We start from the raw sequence: 26,897 nt of genomic DNA, 5'->3' as shown, positions 1-26,897 counted from the left end.
TGGGTGACATTAGGAATCGTACAGAGAGTATGGAACTTTAATGGATTGTTAGGGTGCAAGCACAGTAAGGGTTGGGAATAAATGAGAATGTCCCTCTTAAACCTGTATTAAAAGCACACAGGTTGTGTAGGTGAATATTTTTAATGTCTTTGTTATATGTGAATGTTTTTTACAATATGTCTTTGGTTGTATGTACCTGTACCTTTAAATGAAAAGGATGTGCGAGTCAATTTAGCTCATGATTGGTAGGGTATGTAGTATTTAAACTGCTTCTGTTGTGAATATGGTGGATCTGATGAAGCAGAGTTTTTATTTTCTGTGAAAGCGCGTATCCTTATTTACTTGTGGAATAAACTACAACAGATTTTACCTGCCTTTGTTATTCCTAGTGCAATGCTTTTGTGGACTGTGTTTATACATTTTTTGGCTGTTTGTTGCACTTGGTTTACCTGAGTTCTGCATAGCTGCCTTTCAACACCATTTATACTGCTGAAGTTATTATTTTACCCCATATAAGTAAAGATTTTGATTTCAATATACAATTAGTATGTAACAACTAAACAGCAAGCACAGTAAAACTATGTACAATCTTTACAAAGAGTGCAGTATTTGATTTAGCAGTACAGAAAAAGGAACCTCTTACCAAAAATAATCTATCCTTCATAAATCCTACAGCTGGAAACATATATGTAGTACATTGTCAATTCCAACTCATGGGGAACATGGATTAATGAATGAGATGTGAAAAATTGAAAGAAAAGTTTTATCAAACAGCAAATGATTTTATTTAGCTACACTAATGGGACAGTGTATTTATATTTAAGCTTCTTCTGATCATATAAGAATTTGTATAATTTTCTTCAAGCACTTTATAACATTAGAACATTTGCTAGTAGAGTGTGCTAGCAAGTACAGAGAACATAAACATGATCTACAGTAATTTTTAACAGCATTTTTAAGAAATAATTTCAGTAAGGGGAAGAACGTTGTGCATATTGGATGCTAAAGTGGAATTAAATGACAAACATAATACTACAATATAATGATCGGCATTGGTAGTTTACATAAAGGCATATTGAAATGAGGTTGACAAGCAGCACAATAATGCTTTGCATACACACATACACACACACACACACACACACACACACACACACACACACACACACACGCACGCATGCACACACACACACACACACACACACACACACACACACACATTTTATATAATATACAAACATGTAATACATGGAAGCATACATATCAGTGTGTCTGTGTACACCATATTAATTGAATGCAGTTTGAACAAGGCAAGCAATGACTTCAGAGTCATGCATATGTCCAGAAGGAAATAAATAAATGTAAAAAAATAGAATTCAAACAGTCTAGTACAGAGACGTATTCTTAAATGAACAGTATGGACCAAATAACAATGAATGTGTTAATGCTCACATTACATATATTATAGCACAAGTGATCTCTAATAGTTTGCAGAGGTCTAAAATGAAGAAATAAAGGAGGAATAGAAAATATTTCTCCCACTGAATTGTACACTTAGTTTTTTCTCATTATTAGTATTTTCTAAGGACAAAATGCTAAATAATAAAATGGTATCAGATTATTATTTTTTATTTTTTTAGAAAATGAGATGATAGTATTTTTCATTCTTGGATTGAAAAGAAAAAGTTGAAAGCTACAGTGCCTTTCACTAGACTCGCACATGTGTAGTATAACATAATATACTATAATAACAAAAATGCATACACAAGCTTGTGGAACTATAAAATTCCCATTCCTTGATAATAAGTCTTAAATTTGCTGCCTAATGGCCTTAGATGGTTCTGTAATTATTTTGTAAGTTCACAGATGTACACTAGGCTAATGACTACAAGGTCCTTGTTAAGCCTAGCCATACATCCCAAATTACTGAAAAGTTCTGGTACCATTCATAAGTGTAAGCAGGGACTTGGGAGATCAAACATTTACAAACAGGGGTCATGGGGCAGGGACCATTTACAGGCTGCCAGTGTTTATTAGAGACATAGGTGCAAATAGGGATAAATTTCCTGTTCCCCATCCAAATGTCCAAGTTATGTTCAGGACTGACCTTTGATCAACTGGCGCCCTAGTCAAAAAGTCTCTGCAGTGCCCCCCCAACACTACCCTGTGCCCCCATCCTGGACTACTTACACCATCCAGATTATTAGAAAAGCTCCCCTGCTAGAGCAGCAACCTAGGCTACCACCTAGCTGGCCTATGTCTAAGGCCAGCTATGGTTATGTTTGAATTGGGTTAGGGAGTAACTCTGCTTCACATAGATGGGGAGCCTGTTTGTGAGAAGGAGTAGTATATGGGATATAAATAGAACTTCTGGAAAGAGTACATAAGTTTTTAGGTGAATACTAGACTAACTGCTGTGAAGGGCTGTTTAAGTCTAGCCAATAACCTGTAGTCAAGGATCATACCTTGTACCTTGTGTCTATGAGGTGAAGACCTTAGCCATTATCGCAAACCCGTCCAAGCATTGTTTTTATCCTTTTTAAGTAAAACATACCATACACAGTTCTACAGCTTTGTCTGTTAACACTTAACCAACATTATCAGTGGAAATGCACACCTGCAATATTCTTTTGCTTAATATGAAAACATTTACTTACATCTGAGTCATAAAATAGAGCATAGCTAAAGGTAAATTGTTACATGATGCAATAATGCTTGCAGGAGAGTCTGTGTCTGATTTGCCAGTTTCCCAGGACTAAAGTCACTGACTTTTGTAATGCTGTATTAAGTCTGAATAACTGTTCACTGTTAAATATTATTACTGACATTTAAATTCATGATACTCTCATTTAACATTTCAAAAACATCTGAAAGTACTCTATCAACAGCAATACATTGAAATGATGGGTTCAGACTAAACATATTTAACAATTACTGCATACATAGCAATATGTGTTTTCTTTTATGTAAGATTCCATCTGTGGTTAAAGCCCCAGTGACACATACTGGTTAATAAATTATATTTGTTAGACATCAGTCTCAAAGTCAAGTTTTTCAGAATTTTAAAAACTATTATCTGAAGCACCATTTCCTTAAGATGGTTTACTTTAACTTCTGTCTGGCAGCCACCTTATCTAGATATCAATTGCTTTCTCTTCAGTGATCTGTTTGTATATCACATGTCCTATAACCTGAGAGGCTTGGATGATAGCTAGTCATAATGGTTCACCATCCAGGCAGCCATCAGGGTTATTTCTTCTGCTGTATGCCTTTACCATCCAGCAGCCTGACATCTGTGGAACTTCATTCTGCTGCCTTGATAACACATTCATGCTTCCATAATGCTTTGATAACACATTCATGCTTCCATTATGTTTAAATTGGGTTAGGGAGTAACTCTGCTTTTGTGCTGATGCATAGTTTAATGGGCATGCACAGTCTGATCTATCTGCTGAAAATTAAAAGAAAAGTTGTACTGCATACCAGTCATGCAGCAGGTCAGACTGTGTAACCTCCTGCAAGATGTGTAGGCGAGCAGTGGACATAGAATCCCACCTTCCTCAGCTGTCTCCTTCATCTTTTTGCTCATTAATCCATTCCTGATTATCTGGGTCACAATCATGGCTTCTTTCTTCTGTGCCATGAAGCCAATGAACTGAGTAATAGACTTCCAGTCATTTTACAGACATTATTTACAGAACGTGGATGCATTCAGTGACTTGGGTTTATTAATAAGCAGTAACTTCTCTTTTAGCAAAAATACAGACACAGCACAATGCTGAGCCATGAAACAACAAGGTGTTATACTAAAAAGAAAAACTTACCATTATGGATAGGGTCTGCCTTCCAGCATTGCATTAATCATATCGGACCTACTGTTGAGAATAATAATATCTTCTGCTTCTTTACTAAGGATCTACTTAGAAGCTTGGAAAGTGTCCAAAGAAGATTTATTAGGAAAATGCTAATGAAATGTAATTTGAGTTGCATGGAAAGATGCAAACAGCTAAAATGATAAAATTTGTGTTATCAATACACCAGAGGCAAACTGATATTAGCACACAAAGTATTTCATAATGCAACATTACAATCAATTTTAAACATAGATTTACTGTATGGTATGACATAGCTTAGAAATAGTAAATTAAAGATGTTCAACAAACACACACTGCCATCCTGGCATAAAGGTAGCAGTGCTTTGTTACTTCTCCTCTGGCAGCTTACTAAAGAGCAGAGTCCACTCACTGGCTGTCTGTGGATGTGATGGACCAATCATCTGAGACTACAGGGACTGCCTTACAGACCCACAAGCAGGACCCTTTCAGTTTTCTAGTGCCATAGTAAGTGAAGGATTCCTTGGAAGGCTGCTCCTTACTGGATTTCTTCATCTGCTGAGCTCAGATAAGACACCCTTTTGGATGTTATTTCCTCCCTCTGCTTTTTTTTCCAGTGTTTAAAATGTGTATCCTGCTACTCTTGACTGTTTTTTTTCCTGACTGGGCAAATTGAATGTGTTTGGGGTTTCACTTTACCTGCAGTATAGGGCTTACACTGTTCATTATAACCAAATTCTTAGTTTAGTAAACCCTTGTAATGTTTTATGGCCATTTGTGAATGTTTAACTGAGTTTCTATACTAAGGCTGTTTTACTATAGTTCCTTTCATTGCCTCGTGCTTCCAGAGCCATGTACTAATTATGGCCATCATTTCCACTGATTAATAGCTTCACTTTAAAGTTGTGACAGGAAAAAGTGCTGATTTTATAGGGTTTTTTTCTTTGAGTTCTGATTTCTTGAGGTTACTGAGCAGATTTACAGCATTTTAAATTATTTTATTTAAATTGCAATCTTTGTACCATTTTGTATGTTGAATATTTCTGACAAGGATTTTCACAAGTTTATGCTTTATTCCTTATAGGACCATAGGATCATAGGAAGTTACTAGGTTATTGGCCCTGAGGCCCTTACACGCCTAGCCAAGAATTTAGCCCATGTTTTGACAAGTCAGCACCTGATGCCTGTGTCCAGCAGGGATACAGGTGGAATTCCAGGGGTGTATTTTCTGTTCTCCATCCAGTTATCCAGGTTGCACTTAAAAAGGGTAAATGAGATACTCTGCTTGACGTGGAGCAGGAGTCTATTCCACAGAATGGTGAGTCTCTGAGACACTAGTCTGTCCTGCCATCTAGTCCTATTCATGTCATAGACCAGGTTGAGTTTGTGTGTGTGTGTGTGGGTTACTCGAGTGGAGGTTGATTTGTGGATATGCAGCAGACCAATTAAAGTGGCATCTGAGACTGCTTTGTATGCCAGACAGAGGTCACCTTTGAGGAGTCTGTAGGAGGATGAGTATAGGGACACGGCCTTTAGCCTATCTGTGTAGGGTAGATGTTTGAGGCCCCAGATTCTCCTGGTGAGAAACCTCTGTGGTCTCTCCTGCTGCTGGATGTGCTTTGTGAGGTAAAAAGTATGACTGCTCAGGACCCAAACCCAGGATCTACTGCACTGTAGGTCATGACTCAATCTATCTAGCCACTGGGATAGTGGACTACTACTCCTTGTCTAAGGCTGCTGTATGCTGTTTATAACCATGTGGGACTGAAAACAGCCTTTTTATTAAAACTGGGGGGACTTTTGTGACATATTTTGTCCATTAAATTGTTTTACTGAAATTACAATCTTTTTATTCAGTTCAGCGTTTAGAATAGTATCCCTGCAGAAATAATCTTCAGACTGCTATTTAGAGGGATAATAGTGGGATTTATCCATTTTTATTTTGGGCTGATTGTGCAGCCTTTCTTTGGTATTCCTCTGGCTAGATTTTTGGCCCTTGACTTGATGAACTCAGATAAGGTGCCCCTTCTCCCACCATCTACTCCTTGTGCACTTAAAAAACATAGAAATAAATCAAGAAATATGTGTCAGCCTATGGATTGTGAGTTCACAGTAGCCTTGGGAAGGATATTGGACAGCTTGCCTTCTTTTGCTTCCAGGTCCCCTGGTGTGGTGTTAGTACCACAAGTAACTGTGACTCATGGGTCAGACGTCCTCTGGGGCAGTTGAACCAAATTGCTTAGATAGAGAGGTGTAGGGGTGCAGAATCTGTTGCCAGTGCTGATATGCCACCCCCTGGGATTCTCCCACTAGTGCACTGCATGCAAACAAGAGACAGAACACCCATTACATTGTACGGCAGTAGTCTCTGACTGTTTCATTCTGAGCAGATGGCTAAGGCTAGGTCCATAGATTATGGGGTAAAATCCAGACTTTGAATAACACTTGCAATCCCATCCCCATTAAACCATCCAAGAATCCTGATTTTGTAAGGGATCCAGAATCTGTGTGTTTAGAAGTGTCAGAATCTAGTCAGTCAGTTTCCTCTGAGGACAAAGAGGTTTAGAAACCAAAACAGATATTTTCATTTTCACAAATGCTCGTTAGATTTGTGGATTTATTCAGTTGGGAGCAATCATCAGCTGCCTCCAAGATCAGCAGAGTTTATATCTTTTGGAGGATGAGGCTCCGGACATAGCAACCTTCCCTCTGTTGATCCCAGCACCTGAAAATGTTTTTAAGAACACTTGAAATTTCCTTTGTTGAATGAGCCTCTTCATAAAAAGTGTTTTAAGAAATTCAGGGTTTGCTCAGCCATGTTTGGCCTCCAAGCCTCTTTGTCTGTGGACCCTGCTTCTGTGTCATGAGTGCTCTTTTTCAGTAAAAACACTGTCTTCTTTAATCCCAGTCCCTCAGAATCTCAGGGAAAGCTGGTGGAGTCTAGCATGGTATTTTTAAGGCATTTAATTACAAGTGTTTTACGTGGAAGTTTGTGTTAAGGAGTATGTATAGTTTAGATGAGTTTGCTGCATTATTACCTATGCAGTATAAAGACTATGAGAAAAAGATTGCTTCCAAAGTTTCTCGAGTGTCTAAACATGATTTAAAGAGTGTCTTGGAGGAGGCTAGTACTGTTTCTAGAAATGCAGCAACATCAGTTGTGGTAATGCCCACTTGATGCTGATTGTGCGTTTGGTACAGCAGTTCATTAGCTCCCTAAACACTGGGATGATATAGGTAAACTGATGCAAGGAGTGCTTACAATATTTCATATTCCCAGGTTTTCCTCCAATAAGCAAAATAATTTTCAGTGGCCCAACAAACAGAAGTTCCAGCCGAATTAAAACTAAGGCACAAAAGGAAATAACTGGATGAAATCTCCTTCAGTCCTAACATCAAGGGTTCCATTCCCAAAAAAATGATAATCCCCCCTCCCAACCTATTCCTATGCCGTGGTTTGACAACCATCATTCCCAATATCTCCTCTGGGTGCCCTGTCATGAAAGTTAGCTGTCAGTAAGGCAATATGACCATCAGTGGTTTCAGACAAGTGGGTACACAACATTACTATCAGAGATTACAGGTTGCAGTGGAAGGAACATCCACCTTCATTCCGGGGGTCCGGTCCCCATTACCTGCCGGTCCAGAATTTATTTCCCCCTATACTCCAGCACATGCTAGATGTAGGGGTCATTGAGACAGTCCCTGCCTCTGGCAGTATGAAAGGTTTCTACTGCAGAACTTTCCAGGTTCCCAAAAATGAGCAATCGTGGAGACCAGTGTTGGACCTATCCTTTCTGAATACCTTTGCAAGGTCCCCAAGTTCATGATGCTCAGACCACAGGCAGTGCCTCCTCTTCTACTGGGCCACTGCTTCTTGGTGACCCTGGACTTGAAGGATACTTATCATCATATCCCTGCTGCTTATCACTTCAGGAGATAACAGTTATGTCTGGTTTGCACTATCATTTTTTGCATTACCCTTTGGGCTATCCACTGCACCTCGAGTGTATATGAAATGCCTTGCTCAGGTAGTGGCCCACTACCAGACTCTAAGCATCCATATCTTCCTTACTTGGATGGCCTGCTGATCTGTACATAATCTGCTTCCTGGTGTTTGGAATTATTAGAGAAGGTCTTGACTTTTTAGGTTGAAGATGAGCCTTCGGAAGTCTTGCCTGATTCCCTCAAAAAGACTCATCTTCCTGGGGTGCTTAATCAACAGCAACAAATGATTGGTCTTTTTTCTAAAGACAAGGTCCTGTCCTACCAGACAATGATTCAGGAGTTCTCCAGGTGGAACACTGCCTCAGCAAGAGAATTCCTAGACAGTTTGGGACTAATGGCATCTGTGATTCTCATGATACCATTGACCCATCTCCACATCAGGAAAATTCAATGGTATGTATGAAATTGTTGGACCCAGCACCTACTTTCTCTGGAATCCCAGTTGCTGGTGCTGCCCTTCATCAGATGAGCGTTACTTTGGTGGAGAACACAGCTAAATATCAATCCAGGACTTCCCTTCATCCCACTTATTCCCACACAATCTGTCCAGACAGATTCATCTATCTTTGCTTGGGGAGTTACAGGCCAGGTGGAGCCCCAAGGATGCATGGAAATGCATCAATATCAAGGAAATGCTGGTGGTAATCCACTCTTTGAAAGTCTTTCTCCACTTATGGACTCTGGGTCTTCTTCTGGTGGTTAGAGAAAACATCACAGTGATGTGGTACCTCAACAAGCAAGGTGATACAGGGTCATAGCCCTTGTGACAGTTAAGAATGATGGCCTGGCAGCTGGCTTTACAGCATTCTCTGACTCTTCAGCATCATGCATCCTGTCAGAGCAAAATGTTATGGCAGACTAACCAGATCTTGGGCAGACCCACACAAATGGCAATTTGAGGATCAAGTCAAGGAGTGAGAGCACCTCAAACAGATCTGTTCATTTCTTTTTTTAAAACAGACATATAGAGAAATTCTGTTGCAGACATCCTTGCAGCTATGCTCAAAAGACAGACTCTTTCTTATTCCCATGAACAAAAATGTTCCTGGATGCATATTGATCCTTTAAACTAATTCGCAAGGTACTTTTAAGATTCAGAAAGAAGTGCCAAAGATCATCACTGTGACCCAACCCCCTGGCCCAGGACATTTTGGTTCTCCCTAATAGTGATACTGGCCAAGGGCAATTACCACAAACTTCCTCACACTCTGGATTTGCTTGCACAGTCTCAGGGGTGACTGGTGTCCCCGAGTTTGGAGCTACTACAACTGACAGCTTGGATGATTCAGTCATGACTCAGTTTATGTACTTGGTTTATGAGTCTGTGCAGCATGTGTGAAAGGAAGTCAGAAAAAATGATACTATAAAATCTTATGTTTACAAATGGATGATGTTCTTTTAAGTGGTGACTAAGTGGAAACAAAGGGTCCCTTGTAGATAACATCCCTCTGGTCTTGAAATATTTATGTCGGCTACTTAATGGCTTATTGTATGTATCCATTAAGGTGTATTTAGCAGCCATTTCTATTTATCTGCCACTGGATCTCCTTATTTTTACTTCTATTTTGGTAAAACTTCATGTGATACAAATTCCTCCTTCAGAGGATCTCAACTATTTTTCTGGAAAAATTGACCTTACCACCTTTTAAAGTTGCTGCTCAGGCTGATATGAACTTCATAACATGGAGGACTGTTTTACTCATTGCTCTGTCATTTGCAAGAGGAGTGTCTGAGCTGCAAGCTCTTGTGGTGGGACAACCTTACCTATTTTTCCACAGGGGTAGAGTTGTGTTACACATGAACCTCTCTATCATACCAAAAGCAGTCTCAGGATTCACTCTCAATAAGTCTATCAACCTCCCAGTGTTCTTCCAAAAACCTAAGAATAAGGGAGAGAAGATACATCACACCTAGTATATGCACCGGCAGCTCATACACTTCCCTGACAGAACAAAACCCTTCAGGTGGGCCAAAAGGCTTTCTGTTTCCCACACAGGGGCAAGGCAGGGTCAACCTGTCTCTATGGCAAGACAAATCCAGGCCAGATAAAAGTTTATTCCTTTAGGGCCTTTTCCTCTTCAGTGGCTTATTGGAAAGGAATGGACTCTAGAAGTATTTTAGATACAGCAACTTGGTCCTCAGCCCATACCTTAAAAACATCACAAGCTGGATGGCGTTTCTAGATCCACATCAGGCTTCACTAGGACCATTCTCTAGGGGCTCATGAACCCTTATCCTTCCTCCTCCCAGGTTGCAAGCTTTAAGAATCTACCTGGATGCCAGTAAGGCAGTGTTTGTTGAATATAGCACAGTTGTATAAGTCCTCCTAACTTGTAACAGTAGATTTACAGTGTGGTATGACACTGCTTAGAAATGGTAAATCAAATTTGCACATTAATTCACTTAAGACTAATTGGACTTGTTTAGTTGATCTATGGATATACACTTGTCCTTAGTTCATTTCTGAATTCTCAGGCAAGGTAATTAATTTCAGGACAGACAGCACAAATGAAGAAGGGAAAAATGAGACGCCAGCAGAAATAACTTACCTCATACTGCTGCACTCCATATGACTATGCCATATTATCAGTTTCCCTGGCTTTAAAATATGAAACAATGCAGGCCAGCTTAGTAATTCTGCAGTGATACTAATAAAAATAATTTCTGCAATAGTAGAGTTTAATATTATAAAAATAAATAGTGTACTGTTAACTTTAGCTATAGTAAATGCCTGCAGTACTAACTTTAACTATAAAGTAAGAGTATAGTGCAGCAGTCATGCACAATTCACAGTCTACTTATGTAGGACTCGCACCACATGCAGAGGTAATGTGTGTGGTCAGCCACCATCACTACTGTCTTGTAAATCACAAATGGTCTGTCCACCATTTATCAAGCCTCAGTGCTATCTGAAGGATTCTTATGAAACTCTGGTTTGGCCCTTCAAAGAGGTAATAGGAATTCCATATGCAGTTAATTCTTTTGTGATTGCTGACATATCAGTCTTCACTACTCTGCTCATTCTTTGTATTCATATTAGTCAAGTCTTGACATCTGCAGGATGTCTTCCACCACATTGGTTTTGGTTAACAAAATAGTTCAGAATCTTTAAACTCCAGTGAGTTTAGATTATTCTCATCTAGATTAAAATACTTTAAATTTACACTTTAGGGGGTTTTGCAATTAATGTTTGTTAATCATACCTGAAATCTGAGATCTAAGCTCACTATGTGACTTCATAATCTCCCACTCAGAGCAACTATGCAATGAGTCGAATTGCACACGGTACATGTACAATAGCTAAACATCTGTGGTGGTGCAGAGGTAGCGTTGTTGCCTCACAGCAAGAGGTTCTACCGTTCAATTCTTGGCTGGAGTGCAGGGAGTGCTGGAGTGTGTGGAGTCTGCATGTCCTCCCCGTGGTTGGGTGGGCATTCGAAAGACATGCGTAAATGGGCATGCCTTCGTTGAAGGTGGAACGTCGAGATGGCACCTCGGCATTCGTCAAAATCTACTGCTAATCATTAGCAGATTGGAGTTCCGCTGTGGCGACCCCTAACTGGGAAAAGCCGAAAGACAACAACAACAACATGTACAATAGATAGTTTTCAACTAAACTTAAACATACAGTCACTAGATTATACTTGGAGACAATTAATGTTCTTTCTCAGTTGTTTAACTATGCATATATGTATCATACAGTGACCAGCTATAAGTATAATCTTGCCACCTATTTGCATGCATCACTTCTACATTCTACTGTAACATTCTGAAGAACTGATTTTGTAATATGTTTCTGTATTAATGTCCTTCACCAGGGCCACGGCTGAAATGGGTCAACTGACCAATCAACCTATCAGATTAAAAAAAAAATATATATATATATATATATATATATATATATATATATATATATATATATATATATATATATATATATATATATATATATATATATATATATATATTCACTTCAGAAGCTCGAATTACAAAAATCTCGAACTTCAAATAAAAAAACAAAACATCGTTTTGTAAACTCGAACTGGATATATATATATATATATATATATATATATATATATATATATATATATATAGTTTTTTTTCCAGTTGCTGTATTGACAAGATGAAATGACTGTTTCTTTGTGAAATCTTTCTTTTCTAAACTGGCCACCACTGGTGCCTGTCAAGCTGTGGGAAAAGGGACATCCAGTGCATGACACTTGATCTGCATCTGGTGGCTCTGTACCAAGCTCAGCATGTGATTAGTGTCTTTACTAAATGTGTTGCACTACTGTCTCTCTGAAGTACCCAATGTCAGTATCCAAACAATAAAATGAAGTATAAACATTAGCTGCAGCCATACTTATTATGAGATAAACTGCAGGCTGTTCAGTACATGTCCAATGTAACATAGTCTGATACTAACAGTATCATTTGTTCAGATCACAAATTCCACAGAGTTGCTATATTACACACACACACACACACACACACACACACACACACACACACACACACACACACACACACGCGCACACACACATGCACACACACACGCACACACACACACACACACACACACACACACACACACACACACACACACACACACACACACACACACACACACACACACACACACACACACTCTAACAAAGCACACAGCATACTAATGGATCTAATTAATTACAAGCACGTATCATGGATAAGTGTAATGCCACATTGCACTCTTCTACACACACAAAACACACAAGATACCAAATGATCACAACCGCACATAAAAGATCAGAGTACCTGTTTCTGCCTTGGTCAGGGTCTGCCTTAGTGAGGCACCAGCACATTAGCATGTAGTGACAGCTGATTACAGGCTTCACATAAAGTATTGCATAGTTACAGGTATGCCAACTCTGTTGGTACCTTAGCTAGGTATCTGTGTAGCTGCCTGTTGAAGAAAGATCACTGCAGCCATGGGTGATGTATCAGTCTGTGTACAATATGTAGTGGCCTCATGTATGGAATTTCCAAAGATACACAATAGATACTCAGCCTGTGTTCGCTTAATTACAGTTTTATGTCTAGTCTACCAAATTGTCATGTTTATTGCACAATGACATACAGTACACTGCATATCTTGCTGTACCTAGAAAGAAAGAAAAACAACATAACAAAGAGCCCTTGCCAGCACTGCAGGCTCATTCACTTTCTCAGCCAATAGTGGGTGTATATGTAGTGGCTATTTGTCACTCCTCAGATCACTCACTTAAGTTTCTGCCTTCCTCTGGTGTGTAGTTCTTTCAGTCACCACCCACCAGGGGTCATCAATGTCCACATCAGCTGTTTCAGTTTCCAATCCATGCACATCTTCACTGGGTCAGGGAGACACTCCAGGAGATGCTTTCCAGGGTAGCTGTGGAAGGAGACCTCTAGATGGTGCAGAAGTGTTTTCTCTGAGTTGGTACTCAGCCAAAGTTTTACTTGCAAAGAAAAAGAAACAGAAAAAAAGGAAAAAAAATACTGTTCATAATGAAAGCATAGCTTCTGCTAGAAAAGATGATTTTCTTACTTTAGCCAGGCATTTATTACAGGCCATTAATCCTGATACTCAGAAATCCTTATCCAAGGGTAATGTCACTAAAGAAATTCCTGAAGAAAATTTGTCACAGGATTCCGAGATATACAGACAGGGATTCTTCTCCTGCATCTTCCCAAACCCAGTTCTCTGATTTAGACAGAACTTGACCCTGAGACAACAGCCAGGATGAGTGAGGTGTTTGTGTAGGAACAACTGGATCTTCACCTTGAACTGAAGAGATGATATAATATGTTACAAGTAGATCTGCCTCAATCCACTTGCATACCTCCTGCTTTGTCAGCCTTGGAGGATGTATTAAATGCTGCCTGCAGTAATTGTGACTGTCAACATTCAGTTCCCAAAAAACAGACAGACTTAATAAAGTTTATCAAGCTAACAAATAGTTGTTCTCTCACCTTAGGTTAGACACAGTGGACATTTGTACATCTTCACCAGCTGGGAACAGACTATTAGTTTCTACCAGTTCTTCCCTTGGGGACAAAGAAGGAAAGGTATTGGACAGATTTTTTAAGTGAATATTTTTGTCTTGCACTTTGGTGCACAGAAAAACTATCAGGCATGCATGTGGAATTTACTGTTTTGTGAAGACAGTTTGAAGGAATTATCTGCTACACTTCCTTCTGAAGGCAATTCCTTTCTGAATCCCACTGTGTTTAATCTGTCTCAAATGTCCAAACATGGCTTGAAAGGAGTGAAAGATTATGCAGATATGGTGTCCAGGGCCACTGCTACTGCTACAGTGTTGAAGAGAGATGCCTGGGTATGTAAGCAATAGTTTGATGAAAAGGTAAACCCTGAAATTTTAAATCTAGCTTTACAAAAGGAGGTTTTGTTTGCTATATCTACTACTCAAGACCTCAAAAATTTGATGAAAGAGAGAAATTAATCTAAGGAGTTTTAAAAAAAATTCAGATCCCTATCACCTCTTTGTTCGTCATCATCATCATCTTCTTTCAGCTGTTCCCATTAGGGGTCGCCACATCAGATCATCTATTTCCATTTCTTCCTGTCCTCTGCATCTTGCTCTGTCACACCAACCACCTGCATGTCCTCTCCCACCACATCCATAAACCTTATCTTAGGCCTTCCTCTTTTCCTGTTATCTGGTAGCTTCATCCTTAGCATCTTTTTCCCAATATACTCAGCATCCCACCTCAGCACATGTCCAAACCAAAGTAATCTTGCCTCTCTGGCTTTGTCTCCAAACCTTCCAACCAGGGCTGACCCTCTAATATACCTATTCCTAATCCTGTCCACCCTCGTCACACCCAGTGCAAATCTTAACATCTTTAACTCTGCCACATCCAGCTCTAATTCCAGCCTTTTTGTCAATGCCATTGTCTCCAACCCATATAACATAGCTGGTCTCACTACCCTCTTGTAGACCTTCCCTTTCACTTTTACTGGTACTCGTCTGTCACAAATCACTCCTGACACTTTTCTCCACCCACTCCATCCTGCCTGTACTCTCTTCTTCACCTCTCTTCCACACTCATCATTACTCTGAACTATTGATCCCAAGTATTTAAACTCATCCACCTTCGCCACCTCTACTCCTTGCATCCTCACCATTCCTCTATCCTCCCTCTCATTCACACACATATATTCTGTCTTAGTCCTGCTGACCTTCATTCCTCTTCTTTCTAGAGCATATCTCTATCTTCCCAGGGTCTTCTCCACCTGTTCCCTACTCTCACTACAGATCACAATGTCATCTGCAAACATCATAGTCCATGGGGACTCCTGTCTGATCTCGTCTGTCAACCTGTCCATCACCATTGCAAATAAGAAAGGGCTCAGTGCTGATCCTTGATGTAATCCCACCTCCACCTTAAATGAATCCATCACTCCCACCACAGACCGTGCCACTGTCACACTACCCTCGTACATATCCTGTACCACTCTTACATACTTCTCTGACACTCCCGACTTCCTCATACAGTACCACAAGTCCTCTCTAGGCACCCTGTCATATGCTTTCTCTAAGTCTACAAAACACCTCTTTGTTAACCTACTAAATTATTTTTTCCTTTTAAAAAAGGAAAACAGTCCCTGTATTCAAAAGCCAAACAGGGGAACAAAAAGTATTTGGCATCATGGAAATAAACAAGAAACAAGAAACAAGGAATTTGTTTTTGTTTTTAAATGGACAGTGTAATACTTTGGAATGACTATGTCAGCATTCTTTTGCATATCCCCATCCCTCCTGCCCTTATCTTTTGAAATATGTCACAGAAATTGGCTGTTTACATTCCCATTTGGCAATAGATCATTTCATACTAAAAGTGGTTCAGGAGGGTTACAGGTGGAACTGGATACACATACCTTCTTCCAAGGGAGTTTGTCCTTATTGTCTGAACTAAACAGACTTCTTTCCTCAGGTTCGCAAGCACTTATTCACCTAGACTCATAGAACCAGTGACTTTAGATCAAAGGGACAATGGGTTCTATTTCAGAATTTATTTTATTATTTATTTATTTATTTGCAGTTGGTTTACCAGGATAGTCCATTGGGCCAAAAGAACCCGTTTTCAATGGAGTCCTGGGGAGAAAAGCTCCAATACAGACAAAAAATTAGGTACATACAAAAGCTACAATAATAATTATACAGAGAATAGATAAAACATTAAAACATTTAGGCTCAAAATTCAAGAAACATTCAAAAAATAATACAATCTGATGAGGAATTATGTCAGGTAAATAAGTTGAAAACAGTAATGAGATATGCATTCAGAGAAGTTGTTCAGGAGGAAACACAAAATTACATTATAAAGTAAATATTCTGAGGGAACATAAGCTTTAATAGGTAGAGTTATGTATCATAAGTGTGAGGGAGGATGGAATATCATAGATCTATGAGGGGATCTATGAGAGAGAATGCTTCTGGTACCAAAGAAACAGACTTCCTGGAAACCAGTTCTAGATTCTTCCTTTCAAAATTTGTATACAAAAGTATGAAAATTTAAGATGCTCACTCTTCAGAGTCTGTTGCTGTTCATCCCTCAGGGGAGTTTTATCTTACTTATCATCACATTCCCATGGCCACAGGTTTTAGGGACTAGCTTTAGTCATTGCTGATTGCAGACGGAATGGCATTCACACATTTCCTTATTTATATGACTTGCTTATCTTTGTAGAGTCTTTTCCCAGATGTTAACAGTCCTTAGAATGGGTTTCTTCTCTTCTGACTATTCTGGGGTTCCAGATAAATGCTCAGAAATCTTCATTGATCCTGTCATTCAAGACTGTCTTTCTGGACTATCTTCTACACGCCTCTCAGCAAAAAGCATTTTTGACACAGAAGGTGGGTTTTTCTTTGGAAACTTCTATTAGCTTATCCAATCTGTCTCAGACTTCTGCAAGAGAATTTCTCAGGATCCTAGGGTTCACAAATTCCATGATTCTCAGGATTCCTCTTGCAAAGTTTACATATGAGCAAAATTTGATAAATTCTAAAAATAAATGGCCACAACATTTCCACCTACTGGAATTTCAGAATCCAGTTTTGGGTTTTGTCAAAAAGGAACTATAATGGGGAAGAAATCAGATAGAAACTAATCTGTGCCACCCTTCCCACCTCACTTCCCAAACCAATCTGTAGCCACAGACTGATCAGAATTTTAGTGGGGAACACTTTCCATGTGGGTAAAGGTACAAGGCCTGTGGAGTTCTTCAGACAGACAAAAGCACAATAATATCAAAAGATGCAAACTGTGACTCATGGGCTAAATTCTCCATCTGTGTCCCTGGGACCCCCACTGGTAATTACAGGCAACACCACTGTTATGCGGTACCTAAACAAACAGGGGGATACAAGAACATACCCTCTCTGCAAGCTGGCTATGATGAATTGGAAGATAGCTCTACAGCATTACTTAACTTCCCAAGCATCTGACATACCATCAGAGCAAATTATAGTGGCAGATAAGCTGAGAAGGACCAGGATAAACCCTCATAAAAGGAAAATGAATGAAGGAATCTTCCAAGAATTAATACAGAACACCATAAATAGATCTGTTTGCCTCTTTTCAGAAGAGACAGCTGAACAAATTCTGCTCCAGGACTCCTTGCAAGTAAGCCTGGAAAACAAATACATTTTCTTTCCTGTGTCTGGAAATGCTCCTTTATGCCATTCCACCCATTAAGCTGATATCCAAGTAAGTTCCAAAGATTCAGAAGGACTGTAAGAAAAATCACTGTGGTGACTCCCTTTTGGCCCAGGCAGTACTGGTTCTCCTTTCTAATGGAAGTGGCCAAGGACAGTTACCACAAGCTTCCTCAGACAGTACCTATTCACCCAAGACAAAGGGAGGTTGATATACCCAAATCTCAAACAACTTCAACTAAACACATGGATGATTTAATTGTGATACCTTTTAGGCACCTTTTTCATAAGGATGTGCAGCACATATAAAAGGATGCAAGAAAACCTGCTACTAGGAAATCTCATATTGGTAAGTGGAAAATAATAATAACTAGGGTCCGCTCAGGGTTCATGTACCATTTGTGCTGAAATATTTGTGTGAGTTACTATCCTCTGGCCTCTCTTACTCCTCTGTCAAGCTACATCTTATGGCCATTTCATCATTTCTTCCCAACGGATCCTCCTCGTTCTTTTCTGTTTTGAGTGAAACTGTTTCTGAATGGAGTTTTACATCTGAGACTACCTCATAAACAGCTCTCTCCTTCTTGGTATCTTAACTTTGTGTTGGAAAAGTTAGTTATGTCTCCACTTGAACCCACTCATCAGGCAAATTTGAGGTTCATTACATGCAAAACTGTTCCATCTAATTGCCATACATCTGCAAGAAGAGTGTCTGACTTGCAAGCTCTCAGGATGGGGAAACTCTGTTTTTTTTTCTTAGGGATAGGGACACATTAAGAACAAATCCCTCATTCATGCCCAAAGCTGTTTCGGAGTTTACTTTGAATCAAGCAATCAGTCTCCTGGTCTTTTATCTAGATACAGAACCAGGGAGAAAGGATTCAACATACTCTGGATGTGCATAGACAGCTCAGTTACTTTCTTGACTGAACTACATACTTTAGAAAACCAAATCAGCTATCTGTTTAAGGCAAGACTATTTCAAGCTGGTTGTCCTCATCTATTGCCTTTTGTAATATCCATCATAGTAAATAAGTTCTAGGCAGTATCAATGCACATTTTGCTCGAGCTTTGGCTTCTTCGATGGCATACTGGAAAGGAGTGGACTCTAGAAATATTCTAGAGGCATCTACATGGTCCTCCAGACATACTTTTACAAAGCATTACAAACTGGATTTCTTTTTTAAGTCCAGGGCAGGTATTGTTAGAAACATTCTTTAGGGGTTCCTGGATCCATATCCTTCCTCCTCCAAGGTTTGATAGGCTCTGGTAATCAACCAATATAGCCTAAAGGTTGCTGCGGTAGTAGGAATGGTGAACATAGTACAGTTGTGTAAGTTGCACCTACCTACAACAATGGATGTTTGAAGTCCACACTGCTGCAGTAGTTGCACCCACACAACACTACTTTTGTATATAGTTAGTTGTCAAGATATAAACTTTTTTGATAGTATTATAACTTCTTAAATTTCAGGATGGGCACATGCCTTCTCTCCTTATGGGCAAAAAAGTATTGAAGAAAGTTTCAGTCTACTGATTTCTCTCCACAGAGCTGTCCAATCAGCAGTCAGTGTGAAGGTGTAGGAGGGACCCAGAGCTTTTGAAGCTGGTCAGTTGTGGACACAGCCCACATCGCCTAAAGGCTACTGTGGTAGTGAGGAATGCAAACATCTACTGTTATGGGTCAGTGCAACTTAAACAACTGTACATTTCTTTAATTTTAACATAATCCTCTAAATTTTTTTTTTCAAATAACTCTTTATTTATTTCACATAAAAGAATGAATGAACAATATATAAAGACATGAGAATACTGGTATGACTAGTACAAACAAGAACTCTAAAACAGATCTAAGTACGTACAATATATACAAAAACTAAACTAACTTAAAAGTAAACTAAACTCAATTAAGCTACAGTGCTACCCACTAGAGAAAGAATTAAAAGTGGGATATTAGGAATTTAATGGATAACAGTGGATCACTCACATAATTTTGGAGTAAGACCTATATCAACAACCACCACAGAGATTATGAATCCAATTAAATGCATAAAAATAAGTCAAATAAACCTTTCCAAACTTTATCAAGGAAGATTTTTTTCTTAGGTTCTTTAATGATAAGTTTCTGTACTGAGATATGTGAGGGCCATCTCCTTGAAGTTGTTCCAGCATAGTTTAGTGCGATCTAACCAGTTTTTAGTGATATATAATTTAATAAGAGAGCAAATAATGACTAGAACATGCATTTCCAACCTAGAGAGTTTTAAGGTGGGTATATGAAGGATCATTAATTCCCAAGAAAGGGTGATAATCCTCTAAATTTGTTTTTCAAAGTAAATGAATCACAGCTGCAAGCCTGTCTGAAACTGAACAGAGCTGACAGCTTTGTATCCACATGTCTGAGTTGTACCTCAACATGAATGAATTTGTGGACAACTCAGGAAAAACTGGATCTATAACACTCCTACATACAGTGAGAAGAAACAATCAGTATATTTAATAATTTAAAAAATGAAAGAAGAGAGAGGCAAGTTCCTAACTATAATAAAGGAATTTAAGGCATACTCTGAGCAAAAGAAATACAATTCCTTTCATTTTTTTTTTGAAAAAAGAATAACTTTAGGAAAGCATAGATGTTTTTATGAGTGAACTAAAGAGCAAATCCAAAGATGCAGGTTTTCACGATTTTCATGAGTCATTGATCAGAGATAGTATTGCCTGTGGCATTAATGTTATGCTGTAAAGGGCTGATTGCTGATGTAATCAGAACCGACTTTTGTAAAGCACTGATGTGTGTAGAGGGAGTGAAATTAGAAGTCTGCAGTTAAAGTGTAAAAGGATAAAACTGCCTGAAAATAATGTTAAAAATGTAGTATAAAGGAAAAACATGAGTTTATAATAGAAATGATGACAGACAAGGCCATGAGGAATCCAAGATGGTGCCTGAAAGGAGCCACACAGAGTTATGGCCTCATGTACCAGATGTGTTTACTAGCATAAGAAAAAGTTTATAGTGTTTAATTAAAATTGAAAGCTATGGGGTGGCAAGAAACATTTTGCAAGGTACATATGAAATTAAACCAAAGCATGTTTGCAGACTTTACACTGTGTTAAACTGAGATGAGAAAAAAGACAGAATGCTTGCAGGAAATGCATGGACAAACTATAGTTTATTGCTGAGAGAGTACATGGTATACCAATTGGACTCAAGAACTTATTACTCATGACAAATATGTGTTCCTTAATCTTTTTTGAAACATTCTTTTATTTTTATTTACAAGTATTCTAAGCTCACTTTTTGACACTTTGTGTATATGCTTTTAACACCTTTATTGAATTAACACTTAAGACATAGGGAAACATACAGTTATATAAAAGAAAACAAACCATATCAGTATGTTCCTAATTAGAAACTTTTTATGTCATGTATGCTGTATTTTTATTATAAAACTATCATCAATCCAGCAGTATATAAATCTCTCAGTTCTTGCCTTTCCTTAAATCTCACTCCTTCTACAAAACATTATTCTGCATACATTGTTCCACAATTTCCATTTTGTCTGTGTAACTTGCTACTACACTTTTCTAAAGATCCCACTTCCAGTTCTTGTATCTCTGTTAAAATATTCAATACTTACAGGTGGTTTAGACTTTGATTTCCATTTTCTAGTAATTGCTTTTTGGCAGCCACTAGAATTAAACTTAACAAGACCTTACTAAGTTTAGGCAATTCTGATCTTGTATCCCAGCTCACAAAAAGAATAATTTCCATAGTTACACCTATTTGTTCATCCAAAAGTTCTGACAGAGTACTCTGTAGGAAATTTTTAAAGTCCGCCAGTTCATTACATTCCAAAAACATATGTTCTCAGTTACCTCTTTCATCCCCATCACACTTCCAACATTTGCCATCTACCTGAGGAAAATTTCTTTGGAGTCTGCTTGTGGTATAAAAATGCCTATGCAAACACTTCCAAGCCACAGATATGTTCTGTCATTGATTCCATGGGAAGAGCTTATCCAATCTCTCTTCCCAATCTTTTCTAACCTCCTGTGATTGACTTCTATAGTTATAATGAAATATTTAATATGCCCCACTTCTTCTTCTTCTCTTTTGTCTGTTCCCAATAGGGGTCGCCACAGTGGATCATCTGTTTCCATTTCTTTCTGTCCTCTGCATCTTGCTCTGTCATACCAACCACCTGCATGTCCTCTCTCACTGCATCCATAAATCTTATCTTAGGCCTTCTTCTTTTCCTCTTAACTAGCAGCTCCATCCTTTTCCCAATATACCCAGCATCCCTCCTCAGCATGTTCAAACCAACGCAATCTTGCTTCTCTGGCTTTCTCTCCAAACCATCCAACCTGAGCTGAACCTCTAATATACTGATTCCTAATCCTGTCCATCCTTGTCACACACCATGCAAATCTTAACATCTTTAACTCTGCCACCTCCAGCTCTGAATCCTGCCTTTTTGTCGATGCCAGTGTCTCCAACCCATATAACATAGCTGGTCCGACTACCCTCTTGTAGACCTTCCCTTTCACTCTTACTGGTACCCGTCTGTCATATATCACTCCTGACACTCTCCTCCATCCATTCCACCCTGCCTGTAGTCTCTTCTTCACCTCTCTTCCACAGTCACTATTACTCCGAACTGTTGATCCCAAGTATTTAAACTCATCCACCTTCACCATCTCTACTCCTTGCATCCTCACCATTCCTCTATCCTCCCTCTCATTCACACATACATATTCTGTCTTAGTCCTGCTGACCTTCATTCCTCTCCTCTCTAGAGCATATCTACACCTCTTCAGAGTCTCCTCAACCTGGTCCATACTCTCACTACAGATCACAATGTCATCTGCAAACATTATAGTCAATGGAGCCTCCTATCTGATCTCGTCTGTTAACCTATCACCATTGCAAATAAGAAAGGTCTTAGAGCTGATCCTTGATGTAATCCCACCTCCACCTTAAATACATCCTTCACTCCCACCGCAGACCTCACCACTGTCACACTACCCTTGTACATATCCTGTACCGCTCTTACATATTTATCTGCCATTCCCAACTTCCTCATGCAATACCACAATTCCTCTCCAGGCATCCTGCCATATGCATTCTCTAAGTCCACAAAGACACAATGCAGCTCCTTCTGACCATCTCTATATTTCTCCATCAATACTACATTGCATCTGTAGTGCTCTTTCCCAGCATGAAACCATACTGCTGATCATTAATTATCACCTCCCTTCTTAACCTAGCTTCCACTACTCTTTCCCATAACTTCAACCTGTGACTGATCAATTTTATCCCTCTACAGTTACTAGAGCTCTGCACATCACCCTTACTCTTAAAAATAGGTAACAAAACACTTTTTTTCCACTCCTCAGGCATCCTCTGACTTTCCAAGATTTCATTAAACAATCTGGTTAAAAACTCCACTGCCATTTCTCCTAAGCATCTCCATGCTTCCACTGGTATGTCATATGGTCCAACAGCCTTTCCAATCTTCATCCTCTTCATAGCTGTCCTTACTTCCTACTTGCTAATCTGTTTCGCTTCCTAATTCACTATCCTTACATCATCCAACCTTCTCTCTCTCATTCTCTTCCTTCATCAGCCCCTCAAAATACTCTTTCCATTTGCTCAGCACACTCTCCTCGCTTGTGAGTACATTTCCCTCACTATCCTTTATCCCTCTTACCTGCTGCACATCTTTCCCAGTTCAGTCCCTCTGTCTAGCCAATCAGTACAGTTCCTTTCCTCCCTCTTTATTGTCCAAACTTTCATTCAAGTCTCCATATGCCTTATCCTTAACCTTTGCCACCTCTCTCTTTACTATGCGCCTCATCTCCTTATATGCCTGTCTACTTTCTTCATCTCTCTGACAATCCCACTTCTTCACCAGCCTTTTCCTCTGTATATGCTCCTGTACTTCCTCATTCCACCACCAGGTCTACTTGTCCTCCTTCATCTGTCCAGATGTCACACCAAGCACCTTTCTAGCTGTCTCCCTTACCAGTTTTGCTGTAGTTACCCAGCTATTTGGTAACTCTTCACTGCCTTCCCAGTGCCTGTCTTAACTCTTCCCTGAACTCCACTTCACATTCACCCTTTTTCAACTTCCATCATTTGATTCTTGGCCCTGCTCTCACATTTCTTCTCCTCTTCTTGATCACCAATGTCATCCTACAGACCACCATTCTATGCTGCCTAACTACACTTTCCCTTATCACTACTTTACAGTCTCCAATCTCCTTCAGACTGGCCATCCTGCATAGGATATAATCTACCTGTGTGCATCTTCTTCCTCTCTTGCACATCACCCTGTGCTCCTCCCTCTTCTTAAAATACGTATTCACCACAGCCATGTCCATCCTTTTCAAAAAATTCACTACCATCTGATCTTCTGCATTCTTCTCCTTAACACCATACCTACCCATCACTTCCTCATCCCCTCTGTTCCTTTCACCAACATGCCCATTGAAATCTGCTCCAATCATAAATCTCTCACCCTTGGGTATACTCACCACCACTTCATCCAACTCACTCCAATGTTTTTCTTTCTCATCCATCGCATACCCAGCCTGCAGAGCATATGCACTAACAACATTCATCATTACACCATCAATTTCCAGCTTCATAAACATCACTCTATCTGACACTCTTTTCACCTCCAAAACACTCTTGGCATACTGTTCCTTCAGGATAACTCCTACCCAATTTCCCCTCCCATCCAAACCATGATAGACCAATTTGAACACGTCTTCTATACACCTGGCCTTACTCCCCTTCCATCTGGTCTCTTGCATGCACAATATATCAACCTTCCTTCTCTGCATCATATCAGCTAACTCTCTCCCTATACCAGTCATACTGTCAACATTCAAAGTTACTACCCTCACTACTACACTCCTAGCCTTCCTCCTCTCTTCCTGCCTTCAGGCATGCCTTCCCCCTCTTCATCTCCTCCTTCAGCCAACAGTAGCTAATTTTATATGCCCTACTAATTATCCCCTTTTTAACAACAGCTTCTATTTTTAGATTCAACTAAAAACTCTACCACTGCCAGTTTTTCACTTAGGATTCCCATATCCCTTTCTTTTTGTCTATACTCTGATATCAATCCCTGATAGGGAAGGCAGTCTCTAGCCTGCAGTCCAAATGTCCTCTTGGCCTCTTCATGTTCTATTACCTTTCCCTCTTTAGTTATTTGCTCCCACTTTCTTGGTTTATTTGCCAGTTTTCTCCAATAAATTCCAACCCATTCCATATTCTCTGTACCCTAAATACAGTCATCCCTACTGGCAAAATCCCCATTTTCATGTTGGCTTGGTACTTAGAATACCTTCTGCTACTTTATGAATAAGTATTCTACTCTTTTTTAATTTCTCCATGTCTTTTCGGTTTGTAATACCATGACAGGAATGGACCTCATTCCTAAGTCAGAGTATGATTGAAGTTCATGAAATTAATATTGTTTCAATCTTTGATGTCAGCCAGTAGTGCTCTTCGCAGCACCCGCAATGTACCCAGTAATGACTCCTTCTGCAGTTTGTATGGAGTTACATGTATGGTAACATATCTAAATACAATTGTAAATTATTTTTTATAAGACTCGTTGCTCATACTACTACTGGAACTGTCTGGGTATCTTTCTTCCACATTGCTCTCATTTTTGCCTGCATATCCTGATATTTTATGACTTTGTGTCTCTCTGTACACAAGACACTGTAGTCACTGGGTGTAGCAATTTCAATGATCAATGCTACTCTTGTCTTCTTTTCTTGGACCACTGTATTCAGCTTTCTAGCATCTATCTTTTTAACTGTTGGTAATGGATGATCCCATGTAATACAGACTTCTTCATTTTCTATGATGCTTTGTGGCTCATGTTTCCAGTGTTTTTCAGCCACTTTAATACCATAATGTTTGCACAATCCCCAGTGCAACAGTCTCAACACATTACTATGCCTTTCATTATACAGTTCTTCTGCAATTAGTAAGTTGCAACCAGCGGTAATGTGTACAACTGTTTCCAATTAGGTTTTACAAAACCTACATTTGTCTGTTTCTCCCATGTGTTCAATGGACTTTATAAACTAATGTGTATGCAGCCCATTATCTTGGACCACCAATATTAGCCTTTCATCTCTTGGTTTGAATTCGCCTCTCCTTAACCATTCCTGTGTTCATTCCTGATCAACATGAGGTTCTTCCAGAAGTTTTCTATACTTGCAACTATATTTATACATTTTCCACATTTCTTGCCTTCTCATCTGATCCTTCACCTTATAATCTTTCTTTTTTTTTTTTTGGCACATTCATTTGCTGCCTGATTTTTATCTACTTCTGGTTTGATCTCCATTCCTGGTTGACACCGATAAGCTTATGCTAGATTAAGCAGAGAAGTCATCTTAGATTTATTTCCCTCAGGTTTCAAAATGTTCACTATGTTTGGGTCTTGTGACATCAGCAGGTATGTCACAAGTGCTGTGGATGAGGGCAAGGCGGTCCACACAGCCTATCTGGACCTCGCCAAGGCCTTCGACACCATCCCGAGTCTGGAATCATAGATACACTTACTAAGCTGGGCATTAATCCCTACGTCACTCGATGGGTTGCCAACTGGCTTACTGACAGAACCCATACTGTAAAAGTAGCCAACTCAAAATCCAGCTCCAGACAAGTGACAAGTGGAGTACCTCAGGGTTTAGTCCTGGGACCGCTCTTGTTTGGCATCTACTTCTCTGAAGTACAGACTAGCACTAAGGGACTCTGGCTAACAAAGTTTGCAGATGACTGCAAACTGGGAACCATTATTGAATCCACAAATTATATGGATATTCTACAAAAGGGCCTTTCAGAAAAAGATGCTTGGTGCCAGAGCCATGGGCTCAAACTCAATGCCAAGAAATGTACAGTTATCCCCTTTGGGAAAAAACATGTACATATGAATTACCACATAAGTGGCAGTACACTAAACACAAAAGTGTGATAAGGGACTTAGGGACACAAGTGGACAGTGGTCTCAACTTCGATAACCACATCACCACAACAATCAGGAAATCCTTCTATGTGGCACACCTCATTATTAAGTGATTTTCATCCATAAAAAAGGAGGTCATTGTCCCACTGTACTCATCCCTCATTAGATCCATTATAGAGTACAAAGCCCTGTTTGGTATGAACCTCACAAGACATCTGCAACAACTGGAAAGGCCACAGAAATACCTCACTAAAAGAATCACAAGCCTAAAACAGATGCCCTATGCTGACCATCTAAAAATAACTCCAGCTGTACTCCATTGCATATCGCCTGCTCAGAGGTGATCTCTGCTTAACATA

The 26,897-nt window shown here is 39.4% G+C and overlaps 1 long non-coding RNA gene across 1 annotated transcript in view; it reads right to left on the bottom strand.

Annotated features, from left to right (window-relative positions):
* The window catches only part of LOC122809289, a 175,382-nt gene that overhangs the window by 107,597 nt on the left and 40,888 nt on the right, over nt 1-26,897 (bottom strand). The window lies entirely within an intron of this gene.

This window comes from Protopterus annectens, chromosome 8.part0 (genome assembly GCF_019279795.1).
Source record: "Protopterus annectens isolate FY-2018-M chromosome 8.part0, PAN1.0, whole genome shotgun sequence".
Taxonomy (NCBI): domain Eukaryota; kingdom Metazoa; phylum Chordata; order Ceratodontiformes; family Protopteridae; genus Protopterus; species Protopterus annectens.
This window is presented reverse-complemented; position numbering and strand designations above follow the sequence as displayed.